General features: G+C 54.7%; 1 long non-coding RNA gene across 1 annotated transcript; it reads left to right on the forward strand.

The window, feature by feature from the left end:
• The first annotated feature begins 507 nt into the window (after nt 1-507).
• LOC130543639 (uncharacterized) lies at nt 508-12,654 on the forward strand. Its single transcript, XR_008959137.1, has 3 exons — nt 508-665; nt 5,002-8,704; nt 12,312-12,654. It is a non-coding gene; the product is annotated as an uncharacterized LOC130543639 (long non-coding RNA).
• Nucleotides 12,655-14,503: the final 1,849 nt, after the last annotated feature.

The following is a 14,503-nucleotide window of genomic DNA, read 5'->3' on the forward strand; positions in this document are numbered from 1 at the left end:
GTATGTTGATGAATGAATGGGTAAGTACAATGGGATCTCTCCACACAATGGAATATTATTCAGTCAGAAAGAGGAGTAAAGTACCCTATACGCCCCACCCTGGACGCACCCTGGACACACGCCACACGAGCAAAGCCAGTCACAAAACCCTGCGCCGTGTATGAAATGTCCAGGGTCCGCAAAGCCGTAGGGACAGAAAGCAGGCTGGTGGTGCCTGAGGCATGAGGGAAAATAAGGAGTCCCCGCTAACTAATGGGTATTATGTTGTTTCTGGGGGGTGACAAAATGTTCCAAAATCAGGTAGTGGTGATGCTTGCACAACTCCGTGAATATACCGAAAGCCATGGGGTCGCGCACCTTAAAGGGGCGACTCTTACAGTGTGTGAACTGAATCTCAGGGGAGCAGTTATTTAAAAGAGGAGTTACTGTAGTTATTCATTTCCTAAAGCTGCTAGAACAAAACGCCCCAGACAGGGCGGCTTAAAACAACAGAAACTGGTCGTCTCGTAGGTGGGGAGGCTGGACGTCCGGGAGCAGCGTGTCCGCAGGGCCGGGCTCCCTCTGACGGCTCCAGGGGAGGACCCTTCCTCGCCTCGTCCAGCGTCTGCTGTTTGCTGGCAGCCCTCGGCGTCCCTGGCTTGTGGACGCGGGACTCTGGTCACAAGGTAGTGTTCTCCCTGTCTCTGTCTCCGTGTTCCAGTTCCCCTTTCTAAAGGACATAGTCATTCTGGATTGGGGCCCACCCAAAGGACCTTCTCTTAACCCGGTTGAATCTGCAAAGATGATTTCCAAAGAAGGTCATGTTCGCAGGTACCCAGGGTGATACATCAATGTATCTTTTCGGGAGCGGGGGACACAATCTAACCTGTAATACTATGTTTGTAAGTGCTTTTAATACAGAGACTGTCTGGCCAGCAGAGGAGCGAGGCCTGCCTGCAGAGCAGAGGGCCCACCGCGGCGTGTGGGGTATGTTCAGGAGACCGACTCGGGCCGTGCCAGTTCAGGACAAAGACCTTGCTCTGGAAATCAGGGGTGGCTTCCTGGAGAAGCTATTTGAGCTGGGCCTCCTGTCAGGTGACAATAGAATCCGCTCTCTGAGCCAGGATATGTATTTATGAACGTGAAAGGGGACACTGTTCATAATCACAGGGGACCAGAAGGTATAAACCAGGACTGTGGCAGGTCGGGTGGCTTCTGGGCTCACCTTGGTCTTGGGAGACGGTGAGAGCTCGAGTCCGCCGAGACTGGGGAGGAGCGGCAGTCAGAGTGCCCGCCCGGGATGGAGGGGAACAGCAGCCGCTGAGGCTGAGAGGTGGTGAACCACACGTAGGGAAGGGCTGAGTCGGAAGGAAGGGAGTCTTGGAAGGCTGGGAAGAGCCTTGAATGCCAGCCCAAGGAGTTAGGGGTCCTCAGCAAAAGTCCACTGAGACCGGCCCCTTGCGGTCAGACCGGGGGTCTCCTGGAAGAGGGGGCGGCCTTCTGCTGTGGGGGGCGGCACACACACTCCAAACGCACACCAGGAAACCGGCTAGCTTTGTGCCTCAGCCCGGGAACGTGGAGCTGGACAGGATCAGACACCCCGCTGATAAATCTGCTGACATGGGCCCGAACCTCGGGGAAAACAGGCTTGTCTTCACCCCATTGTTTAGCTCTGATTAGAGTGTGGAAGCCAAGGGCAGGGGGGTGTCAGTTTGGTTGTTAAAACCTTAGACAAATATTTTTTTATTTGTCTGGAAACTTTCCTACTTTGGTGTCCAACATACCCTGTTTGTGTTTTGTTATTGTTATTTTTGGAAAAGGATGTGTTGAAGATATCAACTTCTGCATCAAGTAAAAGCTGTTTTTTAGTTACTTAATCCCTTGGAAAGATATCAATCGTCATTTGTTTTTCTCGTTAAAAAAAATTTTTTTTAAAGGAACGTTTACATTTATGGAAAAGGGAGGAAGGGCATTTTACAGCAAAGCGCTGAGGCTGTGTTCTTGGAGGGGGGATCCGACGCGGAGCTCTGTAACCCGCGGGGGGCTGCGTGGTCTCCTCCAGGTGCTCCAGGCTCCCCGGGAGGGGACCAGCCCCTTGGCAGCCCCTCTCCCTCAGCCCCCCACACCTCCCGCTGTAGGAGTGGCTCGGCCGCAGAATGGCCCGCCGCCGCTAGGCCACAGAGCTCTGCAATCTGGTCTCTTCTGCTCCTAGCTGGCTGGGGTGCCCTGCGGCTCAGGCCTTGACAGCCTCCTCAGTCCACATGCTGGTCACCCCCAATCGCGTCTCCTGTCCAGGTGCCCCAGCCCCAGGCTCCAGGCCCATGTGTGCGGCTGCCTCCTGGACCACCCCCTCTCTCTTTTTCTGGCCAAGTGATAGTCTCTTTCTACTTGAAGTAATATGAAATTTCCTTTTGAAATAAACTTATTTACATTTTTTAAAAAATGAGAGTTTCTTTAGAGAAAATTGTTAAGTCAAAAACAGTACAGGAGGCTGTGGATAAAGTTGTGGGAATTCTTGGTGAAACCAGTGTCGTTCCCTGTGTGAACGAGGCTGCGTCCTGCCCGGGTCGTCCCTTCCATCAGCGCCTCTGCATCGTGTGACGCCCTCCCGGCCCAGGACCATCTCCCTGCCCCAGGTCTACACTGACTGTCCTCTGGCCCCAGCCTCAAAGTCCCACCCCCTTGTGCAGGACTGATGGCATCTCTTTCCCTCGGTCATTTGTTGGTATCAGGGACTCCAAATAGACCAGGGATTCCCAGGTCGAGGCCTGGTTGGGCTTCTCTGTGTCGCCTCCCAGCGCGGGTGACAGAGCGGGAGCTGGCCCAGATGCTTGAACAGACCTGAACTGGGCCGGACGGTGGCTTCTACTCTTGGGCCTGGGTCCCCGACTTTGCTACTTGTGGAGGTGACAAATCCCAAAAGGGGAACGGCTTGGGGGGATGATGGGTGTGGTCTCCTCCCATCCCTTTGTGTTCCCCACCTGCTTGGACGGCACTTGTGTCCTGGCCAGTTCTGTTCCTGCATCTCTTCCTAGGCGGGCTCCTTCCGGATGCTTCTGTGGCTCAGAGTGGCCGTGTGCCAGGGAATGCCAGCCCTGAACTGTGGGCACAGGAGTGTGCAAGCCCCAACACCTTTCCTGCGGTTGTGGCAGGCTTGCAGTGTGACCTACCCTCCAGAGCCACTGGGGAATCAGGCCAGAGCTGCCCTCTGGGGAGTCCTCCTCAGCTTCCCTTCCAGATCCTGCTTCCCTGTGCCCTTCTCAGATTCTCCTGGGAGTTCTTCTCGTCACATCCCTGGAGCATGAATATTTGACACAAGAACCCAGCCTGGGATGGCTGTTTGGAGTTCTGGGGGCTCAAGTGAAAGCATCTATCTTACAGTAGGATTCAGTGGTCTGGAGACTGGGAGAGAGATCTGGGGATCTCAAGGTCATAGGAACCAGAGGGGAGGTAAGGTCACCCAAGGGAAGTGAAAGGCAGAGAACAGAGCCTACCTGAGCCCCAGCGTTCCAGGCTTACCAGTCAGGGGTCAGCCACATAGAGGCCCTAGGGTCGAAGAGAGCCAGGCAGGTGTGGCCAGACCCCAAAGGAGAAGCCTGCCTCCAGGAGCCGGGGGTCAGAGAGGACCCAAACTGAGCCCTAAGCTGACCAGAGAGGCTGGGTCTTTGATAGGAGGGCCTAGAGGAGGGCCGAGGGCAGAGGCCAAGAAGCCCTGGGGGGTTGGCAATCAGGGGTGGGAAGCTGATGGCCCCCTGCCCACAATTCCTTGCTGACTGTCATAGCCAGGAGCTGGGGCAACAGGGTGTGGTGCAAGTCAAAGGCTGGAAATGGTTACTACAGATAGCGGGAGAAAGGGCTGGCCGTCGAGATGGCACTGGCTACAGCTCTGCCCACAGATGTCCCCTTGGAGCACGTCCTGGCCAACTGCTGGCTCAGGGCTGGGGCTGGCCCTGAATTAGAGGTAGGTCCAGAGACTCTGGTGGGGTTGGGATAGGGTGAGGGGAGTGACGTGTCCAGCATGCAACGTTGAAGGAGGTGCTCACTCTTCCAGAGTCGGGCCTCGTGCCCTTCACCCTGGTCTCAGCCCCTTTCTGTAGCTTGGCATTCAATGCTCATGCTCGGGCCCCCAGCCCAGCCCTATACACAAGCAGGGGCCCTCCACCTGCTGCAAGAGTGTTTGCTCACCTATGCCTTTTGCTCAGATCACTTTTCCCTCTTTCTCTGCGTGGCAAACACCGAATTATGCTGCAGGACTTCGGTCAAATGTCCAGTAGATGCCCTCCAGCCAGGCCACCTGCAGCCACCGGTGGTTAAACAGTGTGGGTTTGCTGCTTACTGCAGCCCGGGAGAACGCGCTCACGGGGACCGCGCTTCTCTGTAGAGTGCTAGAGAGAACCTATTGTATGATGCGGGCTTCGGCTGGGCGCTTTAGGGGAGGACCTAAGGTAGTGGGGTCACCAGGCGGGATAGTGCCAGAAAGCAGAAGCAATCGTGTGACTGAGGAGCTCAGTCAATGTCGTCTACAGAGAGGGGACACCAAAAAGACGATAATGCTGATAAACATGATAACTGGTAAAGACATATTTATTTTAGCTTAATGAGAGGCCCGGGGAGAGGGGGTGCTTGGTGTTTTGTGGGTGGCACGGGGACCCTGTTTGGTCTATGCTGAGACGCAGTTGTGAAGTGGCCTTGCTGTGTCTCCCTCTCTCGTTGTCCCAGGGGGACCTCGGCTGAGGCTGGTGTTTTGTGAGCTTGTTTGTGTCCCCCGGGGGAGCAGTACGGCCCAGCTAGGAGCCCGGCCAGCTTCCAGGGGCTGCTTCTCTTTTCCTTTCTCCAGCTCTGAAAAGCCTCTTCACAGCTTCCACAGTGAACACCCTCTGTCTGAATGCAGCTTTTCCTCCCCTCCTGCTCCAAGAACATTGTTTTAAATTAGCGTATAGCATACAAGCAGTGGCTGTCAGCACACTAATTTAAAAGAATGTTCTTAACGGCACAGCTCATTGATTTTGTTTTCATTTGCAGGCACCTGGGGAGCCACCACCCAGGTGGAGATAAAGAACATTTCCACACCCCAGAAGGATCGCTCATGCCCCCTCCCAGGCGACACCCCACCCCAAGGCATCCACCGTCACCGCGTCACCACGGAGTGCTCTCTGGAACGTCCCATAAATGGAATCGCACAGCACGTTCCTTTGTGTCTGGCTTCTCTCGTTTACCCTAAAATCCACAGACTGTACCCATGCTGTCGTGGGAGGCAGCAGTGTCTTGTGCTCATTGCTACGGAGCGTTCCCCACCCAAAAGCACCACAGCGAGTCAGTGTGGGAAAGGAACGATTGCCAACATGCCGTGCTGGAATGACCGGACAGCATACGGAAAACCACAAACCTTGACCTTCTACCCCATTCCGTGCATGAAAGTGATCCAAGGTGGGTGACGGGCTGCTGCGTGGAGCACTGGAGGCAGTCTTCATGGCCTTCGGGAGGCAAGGATTTCTTCAGCAGGAGACAAGGCGCCCTAACTGGAACAGAAGGAATCCAGACGTTGTACTTGATTGAGATCAACATCAGAAGACACCCTTAAGAAAGTCAAAGGGCAAGCCCGGGCTAGGAGGCGATACTTCGGTCACTCCTTCGGTCTTGGCTTATCGTTTCCTTGATGGTTTATTGCACACTGGAGCACGCTTCCTTTTTCCCTTCATTTTTTTCCCCTCCAGCTTAAGATAAAATGGACACATGACATTGTGGAAGTTTAAGGTGCTTGGTGGTGAGAACATTGAAGCACGTGACACAGTATTATAGCGATAATCACCATGCTGTACATTAGATTCCTAGAACTGGTTTATCTTAGGACTGGGAGTTTGCACCTTTGACCAACAGCTCCCCATTTTCTGTACCCCCAATCCCTGGCAACCACCACTCTCCTCCGTTTCTCTGAGTTTGACTTTTTTAGATTCCAGGTGCAAGTGAGGTCATGCAGGATTTGTTTTTCTCTATCTGAGTTACCCGGCTTAGCATCCTGCCCTCAAGTTTCATTCAAGTGGCCGCAACAGGCAGGCCGGCCTTCTTTCTCATGGCTGAGTAATATTCCGTTGTATACGCCCCACATCTTTTCCATCTGTTCTTCTGTTGACGGACGCTGAGGTTGTTGCCATATCTCAGCTATTATGAGTAGTCAGCATGAATTGTTTTTCTTCTTTTCTCTTTCCCTTTTTCCCTTTTTTTAAAAAGATTTTATTTATTTATGTGAGAGGGAGAGAGAACACAAGTAGGGGGAGTAGCAGAGGGAGAGGGAGAGGGTGTGGGAGAAGCAGGCTCCCTGCTGAGCACAGAGCCCGATGTGGGGCTCGATCCCAGGACCCTGGGATCATGACCTGAGCTGAAGGCAGATGCTTAACTGACTGAGCCACCCAGGTGCCCCTTTTCTCTCTTTCTTATATGTAATTCGTTCAAAAGACATGTGAACTTTAGTTCCAATTCCACCGAGTCCATGGCATGAAACTGAGAAAAATCTCCTAAGATTAGGAGAAGCCAAATTATTCCATCTTCACATAGCTATTTGGGCTTTGGTTCCTGACCGGTGCTTCGGCAGTTGGGAAGAACCCCCTTGAGGCTGCGGTGTCCCTCCCGCTTCTTGCCTACAGGATCGTGAGGCTAATAATATCATTATCGCCTCCTTCCAGCTGACGAGACAAGGCTTCAGGAGGGTTAGGGGTGCACCAAGGTCACCCGCAGCAGCCCCAGCCGGTGTCATGGCCAGCGTGGGCTGGTATACAGTAGGTGCTGACTAAATGCTTCAAAAGCTGTGGGATTTCCTCACTTTTGGGTGTCCCCAGACCTGTGTGTGTGTGTGTGTGTGTGTGTGTGTGTGTGTTGCTGGGGTTCATTGCGTGTCCAGGTTGCATTCCCAGGCAGAAGACCATGATTTTAGCCTTGGTTGTGAATGTCAGCTAAATGCTGTAGGATGCCCACATCCTATCTCCCCTGCCAAGAAATAACCAAACCCTAAGACTGTCCCTGCCTTACAGCCCTAACCCAGCTCTGAGGCCTGGGGACACCAAAGACAGACGACAAGACACACACAGGGCAGTTATTTCCCCCCTGGGACTCCAGCCCCTTTCCACTCGTCATCAGTGCCTGGAGTTTACACCCCGGCTCCAAGGTCAACATGAGGCCGCTGGGGAGGGGAGGCACTCCACCTTCCCAGGTCTACAAGCAGCAAAACAACGGAGCCGCCCTCAGAGGCTCGCTCCGGGCTCAGAGGGGCCGACCAGTCCGCAGCTCCCACCTCCCACCTCCCACCTCCGGCCCGCGCCTGGCATTTCCTGCCGGGCACTGCATGTCCTGTTCTTTCCGGCACAGCTGCTACTCCGAGTCTTCAAAAATGGGAAAAAGGCCAAAAGAAAGAAAGGGGAAGAAAAATAACTTCTCCTTATTTATTATCAATCAGCTTAGGTATGGAGATGTGTGAGGAGCACAGATGTGCGAGGAACACAGGGGGCAAGTCCTGCCTCTGCCACTCCCAAGCTGTGCCTCAGTTTTCCAGGCTATAAAATGGGCATGCTATCATCGCTCACTTCAGAGTGTCATAGGAAGGACTTAGGAAGATGCAAGGGTTTTGAGCTTAGGACCTGGAATCTAAGATCAGGGTTCAAGGGCTGGCCTTGGGTGAATCCCACAACCTCTCCGAATGTCTGGTAGGGATCTTGCCAAAGCTGATGGCCGAGCCCCTCCTGACTCAGTCTTCCTGGCTCAGGAGCCACAGTGAGCTCGTGTGAAATGACGGGATGCTGGTAAGAATTGCTTCGAGGACAGAACACAGTAACGTTTGTGCAATGGAAACCGTAAAGTATGGCATCTCTTTATACTTTCACGTATCTCTGCTAAGCAGCTGTTACATTCTGGGCACTGAGAGGGATCCGGAGATAACCTCGGCACCTCAGGGAGGCCAAGGCCAAGGGCAAGAGCAGGGCAGGCACTCACCACCACTTCCCCCTCCTGCCCTATGTTCTGGGTCCCACTGCATCCCCGGCCAACGGACGCGGAAGCTGCGGGCCCGGAGGCACCACGCAGCACACCTGTCTAGCTGTTCCTCGAGTGTGGTGCGCCTTGTGCTGCTCCAATCACCACGGGCGCCCTTCGGTTTTGATGGAGGAGGTTTGGACTAAGAAGACAGGGATGGGAGGGGCTTATTACGGTGGGCGTGGACAGGAAACCCCAGATCGGCTTAGTGAGCAGCAAGTAGGTCAGGGTGGCTGAGACCAAACTGTCCCAGGTTAGAGGGACAAGCAAGGGAGACAGTGTGAAAGGGGGCCTGGGGAGCCAGAGGTCTTAGCCTGAAGCCATCGGCGTGTTATCTGCATACCTGGCCAAACCCTGTGCTCAGAACTGGGGACACGAAGGGGAATCAGACATTCTCCAGGCCCTGGGAGTCATGACCTTGCCAGTGAGTCAGATCCACACGGCAGAAGCTCAGGCAACTGAGGGAGCCCACAGAGCCCCGGGCCCAGCCTGGGGCACCAGAGAAGCCTTCGCGGAATGCGGGGCCTGCCTGGACCTGAAAGGGCGCACAGCCTGATGAAAAGGGGTGGGGCGGACTCGGAGGCGGAGGGAACGATATGCGCTAAGAATCTCAGGCTGGAGTGAGGCATGAGGCGTCTGTGGAGGCAGGAAGGGCTAAATGGGATCCAGAGCCCGAGACTTGTACAAGAGGAAAAAGGATGCAGAGGTCAGTTTGCAGATGGTGAGAGGGGGGTGTTGAGGATTGGAGGATGGAATGGAGTGACAGGAGATACCTCTATTCTTGTTCCCCACGCCCCGCAGCCCTTGCTCGCTCTGCTCCAGCCACACCTGCGTCCTGGCTGTTCCTCCAGCATTTCTGCACACTTACTCCTGCCTCCGGGCCTTTGCATGTGCTGTACCCTTGGCCTAGAATGCCTCTCCTCTTGTCTGCAGGGCTCACTCCTTGTTCGGTGTCTGCTCACACATCCCTTCCCGGATGGGCCTTCCTTGGCTATCCCCTCACCCCTGTCCCTTTATCCTGCTCTGTTTCCTTCTGAACACTTATTACTCCCTGACACATTATATAATCGCAGGCTTAAATGCTTACTTTCTGTCTCATCCATTTAGCATGTAACTTGCAAAGAATGTGTCAGTTTTACTCCTGGCTGAATCCTTGGCACCTAGAATAGCACCCGGTACATAGTAGGTGCTCAACAAAAGCGTGTGGAGTGAATGAGAGACGAAGGAGAGCAGACGGGAGGTGATGAGGGGCAGTCTCTGGTGACCGTCTTACGACTTTTCTCCCAAAGACTCGTTTGGAAAGACCTCTGCTCTCTGGCGTACAAATCGAGCGGGCATATGTGGCTTCCTCCAAGCCCTGTCTTCCTCACCTCTGTAGAGCCCCCTAGGTCTGTTCCTACACTCGGCCCCTGGTTTGGATGGAGGGCTCTGATTTTGCTGGGGAAGCTGGTATGGGCTGGGGGGAGGGGCTGGAGTCGAGAGGTCAGGTTAGCTTTCCAGGAGCGGTTCTCTGGAGCTTCGACTGCGGCACCTGGACTGACCATCCCCTGCTCCAAGTGTCTCTCGTCTTCCAGCAGGCTAGCCCGGGCTTGTTCCCATGGGGCGTAGCAGAGGCATGCCAAGCCTCTTGAGGCCTAGGCCTGCAACTGGCACACCCTTACCTCCACATTCTAATGGCCAAAGCAAGGCGTAGGACCAAGCCCAGATTCAAGGTAGGGAGACACCGGCTCCGACTCCGTGAGGGACTGTAGCTGGTTTGGGAACCAACCAACACGAAGCCACATGAGCCAGCCACGAAATAATACGAACCACCGGTCACTTCTAGGAAGTAGGGCTGGGCAATGTGGATCTTTTCTTGTTTTTTTATGACGTGTCCTCTCACAGTGTTTTAATTTTGTTTCAAAAATGGAACATTTCGATTTTAAAGAAATGAGGAATGTACCCGTCAGGTGTGTTTTCAGATTTATGAAAGCAGACATGTGTTGGAGGAGGGGGGAACATCTGGCATCGTTTGCTTGAGCGAGAGATTGGAAGCGCCTGGAGTGAACACCAGTGGGTCCTGCTTAAGCAGCAATCAAGGCCTCCACATGATGGAGGTAAAACAAAGAATCCCACAGCCTGGAATGTTCTGACATATTACAGGACATACAACGTGAAAACAGCAAGGGGTGCAGAGCATTGTGTGTGCCCCCTTGCGTGAAAGGTGTTTAGACTACTTCTGGCAGGGCACACAGGACAGCCTCTGTGGCTGCTTGGGGGTCGGGGTGGATGGGGAAAGCTTTCGCTTTATACCCTTTTGGACCCCTAAGATTCCAAATCACGTGAATATGGCTCCTCTTCAAAAATAGAAGTTTAAAAATGATTTGTTTTTGCAAGTAAATCAAAGTTTTAGAAAGAAAGAAGAATTCTTTGTGAAATGCCTGGGGGAAGGGAGACAAAGGATGACATAGATTTTGTTCCAACCACTGACTCACTCTTTGACCCACGGGTAAGTCACTGGCTGTCTCTGAGTTTCAGTTTCCACTAGCTACAAAATGGGCCAAGTCTCCTTGGCTCACTTCCAGGTTACTGTGAACAGGGCCACTGTGTTAGACTACTCCAGGGGGTGCTGTTCACATCACAGTCCATGTGACTGATGCTCTTACAATTGTGCAGTGCACAGCGTGGGCAACTGTAGGAGGCAGCCCTGATTAGAGGCCTAAATGGGATCACGGTGAGGAGGGAGCTTTGAATGTCATGAGGCTAAGGGTGTGCATATGCGAGTGTGTAGAACGTGACAGTGCTTTCCTCTGAGTGGGTGCGTACTTTCTGCTGACATCTGTCCTGTGGACATGAGCTGGGACGACCCTCCCTTCCCTCCCAGACTTAGGCTCCTGGGTCTTCTGAAAGCCGTGCCAAACAAGAGAAGGGGCCACACCTTCGGCTGCTGAGGCCTCACACTCCACCTGGAGGGGCTCGGTCATGAGGCACACTGTGTCTCCAGGCTCTTCCCGTGCTGGCTCAGTCTCTATCCCCAGGGCCATAATGCAGGAGGGGGACCCCTCAGAGACCAAGATGCTGTCTGCTCTTCAAAGTGCAGAGAGGGCAGCTCGGTCAGATGTGGGCTGCAATCCCAGCTCCGACACTTAACTATCCTTGGGACCTGGGGGCCTCGGCGTTCTCGTCTGTGCACTGGAGATACCAGTCGTGAGGGTGGCTGTGAGGATGAAATCGTGCAGTGGGGTCAAGCACACACTAGGCACTCCAGTCAATGCTGGCTTCTGGAACTGGCTCCTGGGACCTCTCATGTGTTCAGCCGTCATCCTCACGCAGTGGTTATGTTTGTGCAGACATAACATGTGCAGAAGGAAATGCAGCCCGTGTTCGTAGATCGGTGACCCCAGGAATGGGAGGGCGTCCTAAAGAAGGGACCTCCAGGCATGATCGTAAAGTTGGCAGAGACCCGGGTGAAGTCATTTGCATTCTGTAAATAGAGAAATACAGTTTAAAAAAAAAAAAGGAAGAGGGGCGCCTGGGTGGCACAGCGGTTAAGCGTCTGCCTTCGGTTCAGGGCGTGATCCCAGCGTTGCGGGATTGAGCCCCACATCAGGCTCCTCCGCTATGGGCCTGCTTCTTCCTCTCCCACTCCCCCTGCTTGTGTTCCCTCTCTTGCTGGCTGTCTCTATCTCTGTCAAATAAATAAATAAAATCTTTAAAAAAAAAAAAAGGAAGAAAGAATCGGCTGGGCACAGAGGCTGTTTCGGGCAGTGAAACCACTCCGTGTGGAGGGTACTACAACAATGGGGGGTCCGTGTCCTTATACGCGTGTCCAGACCCACAGAGTGAACCTCCGCGCCCACTGTGGACGGGCGATAACGACACGTCAGTGTAGGTCCGAGCACTGCGACAAAGGTACCAATCTGCCAGAGGACGCCGTGCGTGGGTGGGGGTAGGAGGGATGGGAAACCTCCGTACCTTCCTCTCAGTTTTGCTGAACCTAAAATTGCTCTAAAAAATAGTCTACTTAAAAAAAAAAACAAACCCAAAAACCTGTTCAAGTCCGCAGAGGGCACATGTGTCCATCACACAGAGAACCCCCGAGGCCTGACAGACATCTTCTCTGTGTGGGACAGACAGTGCGGAAGGGCACTGCCGCAGGAGGCAGAGGCCTGAGTCTGAGTTCTAGGTCTTTCTGTCCCTGGCCGGCTGGGCGCCCGGCACTTGGCCAGTACTACGGATAACCTTCAGGGCCTTTCTTGCCTGGCCCTGGCTCCCTCACCCAGCACACCCCCTCTTCCACATTCAGGAGTTCTTGGCTCACCCCCTTCACACAGGAAGAAGACCGTACCACCTTACAGCCTCAGCAAGGAAGGAGGTCTCTCAGGTCAAGGCCGTGGTGGGAGGAGAAGACATCGGTGTGCAGAGGACTCCAGTCAGCCCAGGGCCAGTCTCTGAGGGCCCCAACTGACCTCGGGTTGGTCCTTAATTCATGTCCCAGCAGCCAGAGGCTGGGCAACACCGCTAGGCCTGACGGCCAGCTTCAGGAGTGGGGAGGCCAGAAACCCCACATCCAAACCCTTCCAGGTGGAAGACAACGGCCTCAGCCTCTTGGTTGCTGTGTGACCTTGTATGGTCCCTCCCCAGCTGCCTCATCAGATTCGGATGATCCAGGTTTCTGACTGGTCCCAGGCGCTCGAGGCTGGGCAGGGGTGGGGGGGGAGGTGGGCAGGGGTCCACATGGCTTGGGCGGGAAGCAGGGTTTTCCAGGGTGCGCTGGGGCCAAGACTGGGAGGCTTCTGAACGAGTGGGCCTTGGTGCCCAGCCCTCCGAAGTGCTCCCGACTCCAGTCTGTGAAGGGCAGGCCGGGCGGATCAAGGAGGGGATGGCAAGAGCTCCCCCCCCGCCCCCCCCGCGGCCCCGGCGCTGGCCGATCCGCCCGCTTCCTCTCCCCGCCGCAGCTGGGAGCGCGGGGCCGCGCCCGGGGCGCGCACGCGGGGCCGCACGTGTCCGCCCACGCCGGCCGCCCGCGCGGGAGGGGAGGGGAGGGTCGGGCAGGCCGCGGCGGGCCGCTGGCGCCGGGCCGCGGGCGCGCTTCCCGGGCGGCTCCGGGCCCCGCGTGGGCGGCGGCCCCGGGGCGGGCGCTGCGGGAGCGCGGGCGCGGCGGCTGCCGGCCAGCCGGCCCGGGGACGGCCGCTTCCCCCCTCCGCCCACAGCAGCCTTCCCAGAACCCGGGCTCGCTGTCCTCGCTGCGGCGGGCTCAGGCTGCGAAGCCGTCCTCGGGGGGCGTTTCTCTCCACCGCCCGCTTTGTCAGCACCTCCGGCGGACGCTCCGAACGGAGTCCAGATCGAGCCTCTCCCCGCCCCGCGCGCCCTCCCGCCGCCCGCCCCGGGGGTCCGGCCACCGCGCTGTCCACCCCCCCCCCCCCCCGCTACCGCGGTAGCGTGCCCGCTCCCCTCGTCCTGCCCGCCGCGCCACTGCCACTGCCACTGCCACTGTGATGTGTGAGTTAGCTTTTGTGCCAAAAGGGGCAGAAAAAGAAGACGGATTGTATGAGCTTGTATTTGCATCAGGAAGCCTGCCATCCTGGTAACCATGTCGCAGAGTTTAGAGGTGCAGCCCAAAGCCTGCAGAGTTTGGGGGGCCCCTTAGGAATAGAAAATGGGGTACAAAAGGCGAGATTTAGAATGAGCAAAGGAGTCATAGAAAATACCAGAAAGCTAACAACTGCCACAAATATCACAAACTCCAGAAAAATAACACAAAATTTTTATTAATCAACTTTCTGCCATACCTTTATAACCCTTTTCTTCCAGCATTTCATCGGTCACCTTTATATGATGACAGTTTTGCCGAATTGTTTACAGGGACTTGAAAGATAATTCAGTCTCTCCTCTAACATGGACTGTTGAATAAGGTTCTATTACTATAGGCCGTTTAGGAATGTTTCAGCATCACAATATGTGACACCGGAAATGTTTTATATGCTTTATATAAACACACACACATTTTAGCATGATTTGTTAAATTTGGAATAACCTCCATCAAGCTTTTTCCTGCGTGACCCCTGATGGACACCTTAGCTGTTTTTAGTACAGCCTAAGTTTGTGCCCCATAAGCATCGAAATTCTGATAAACTGCATTTTGCATGATCTTCCCCAAAGAAGAAGAAGAAAAAAGGATTGCGGTTCTGATTGTATATGCCGCGTTATCCAGTCTGCTCCTGGAGGAGAGAACTTTGATTTGGGTCAGGCATCGAGGACACAGCGCTGAGAAGCAAAGCCTCCATTCACAATTTCACATGTCTGATGGGAGGAAGTTTCTACAGAATAACTTCTGGCTTCTCACATTCCGGGCTGAATTTCCCTTCACTTTCTGTACGCTCTCTGTGCTGGGTGACATACAGCATAGTCACGTGACCACCATCCAGACAAGCGGGCACGGGGAGCTGTCGGGTGTTCTTGGAAGCCGTCTCCTACACCCGGTTGGCTGGCGATAACTTAACTATATATGAAACGACTGTAAGCC

The sequence above is a fragment of the Ursus arctos genome, unplaced genomic scaffold (assembly GCF_023065955.2).
Source record: "Ursus arctos isolate Adak ecotype North America unplaced genomic scaffold, UrsArc2.0 scaffold_14, whole genome shotgun sequence".
NCBI classification, from domain to species: Eukaryota; Metazoa; Chordata; class Mammalia; order Carnivora; family Ursidae; genus Ursus; species Ursus arctos.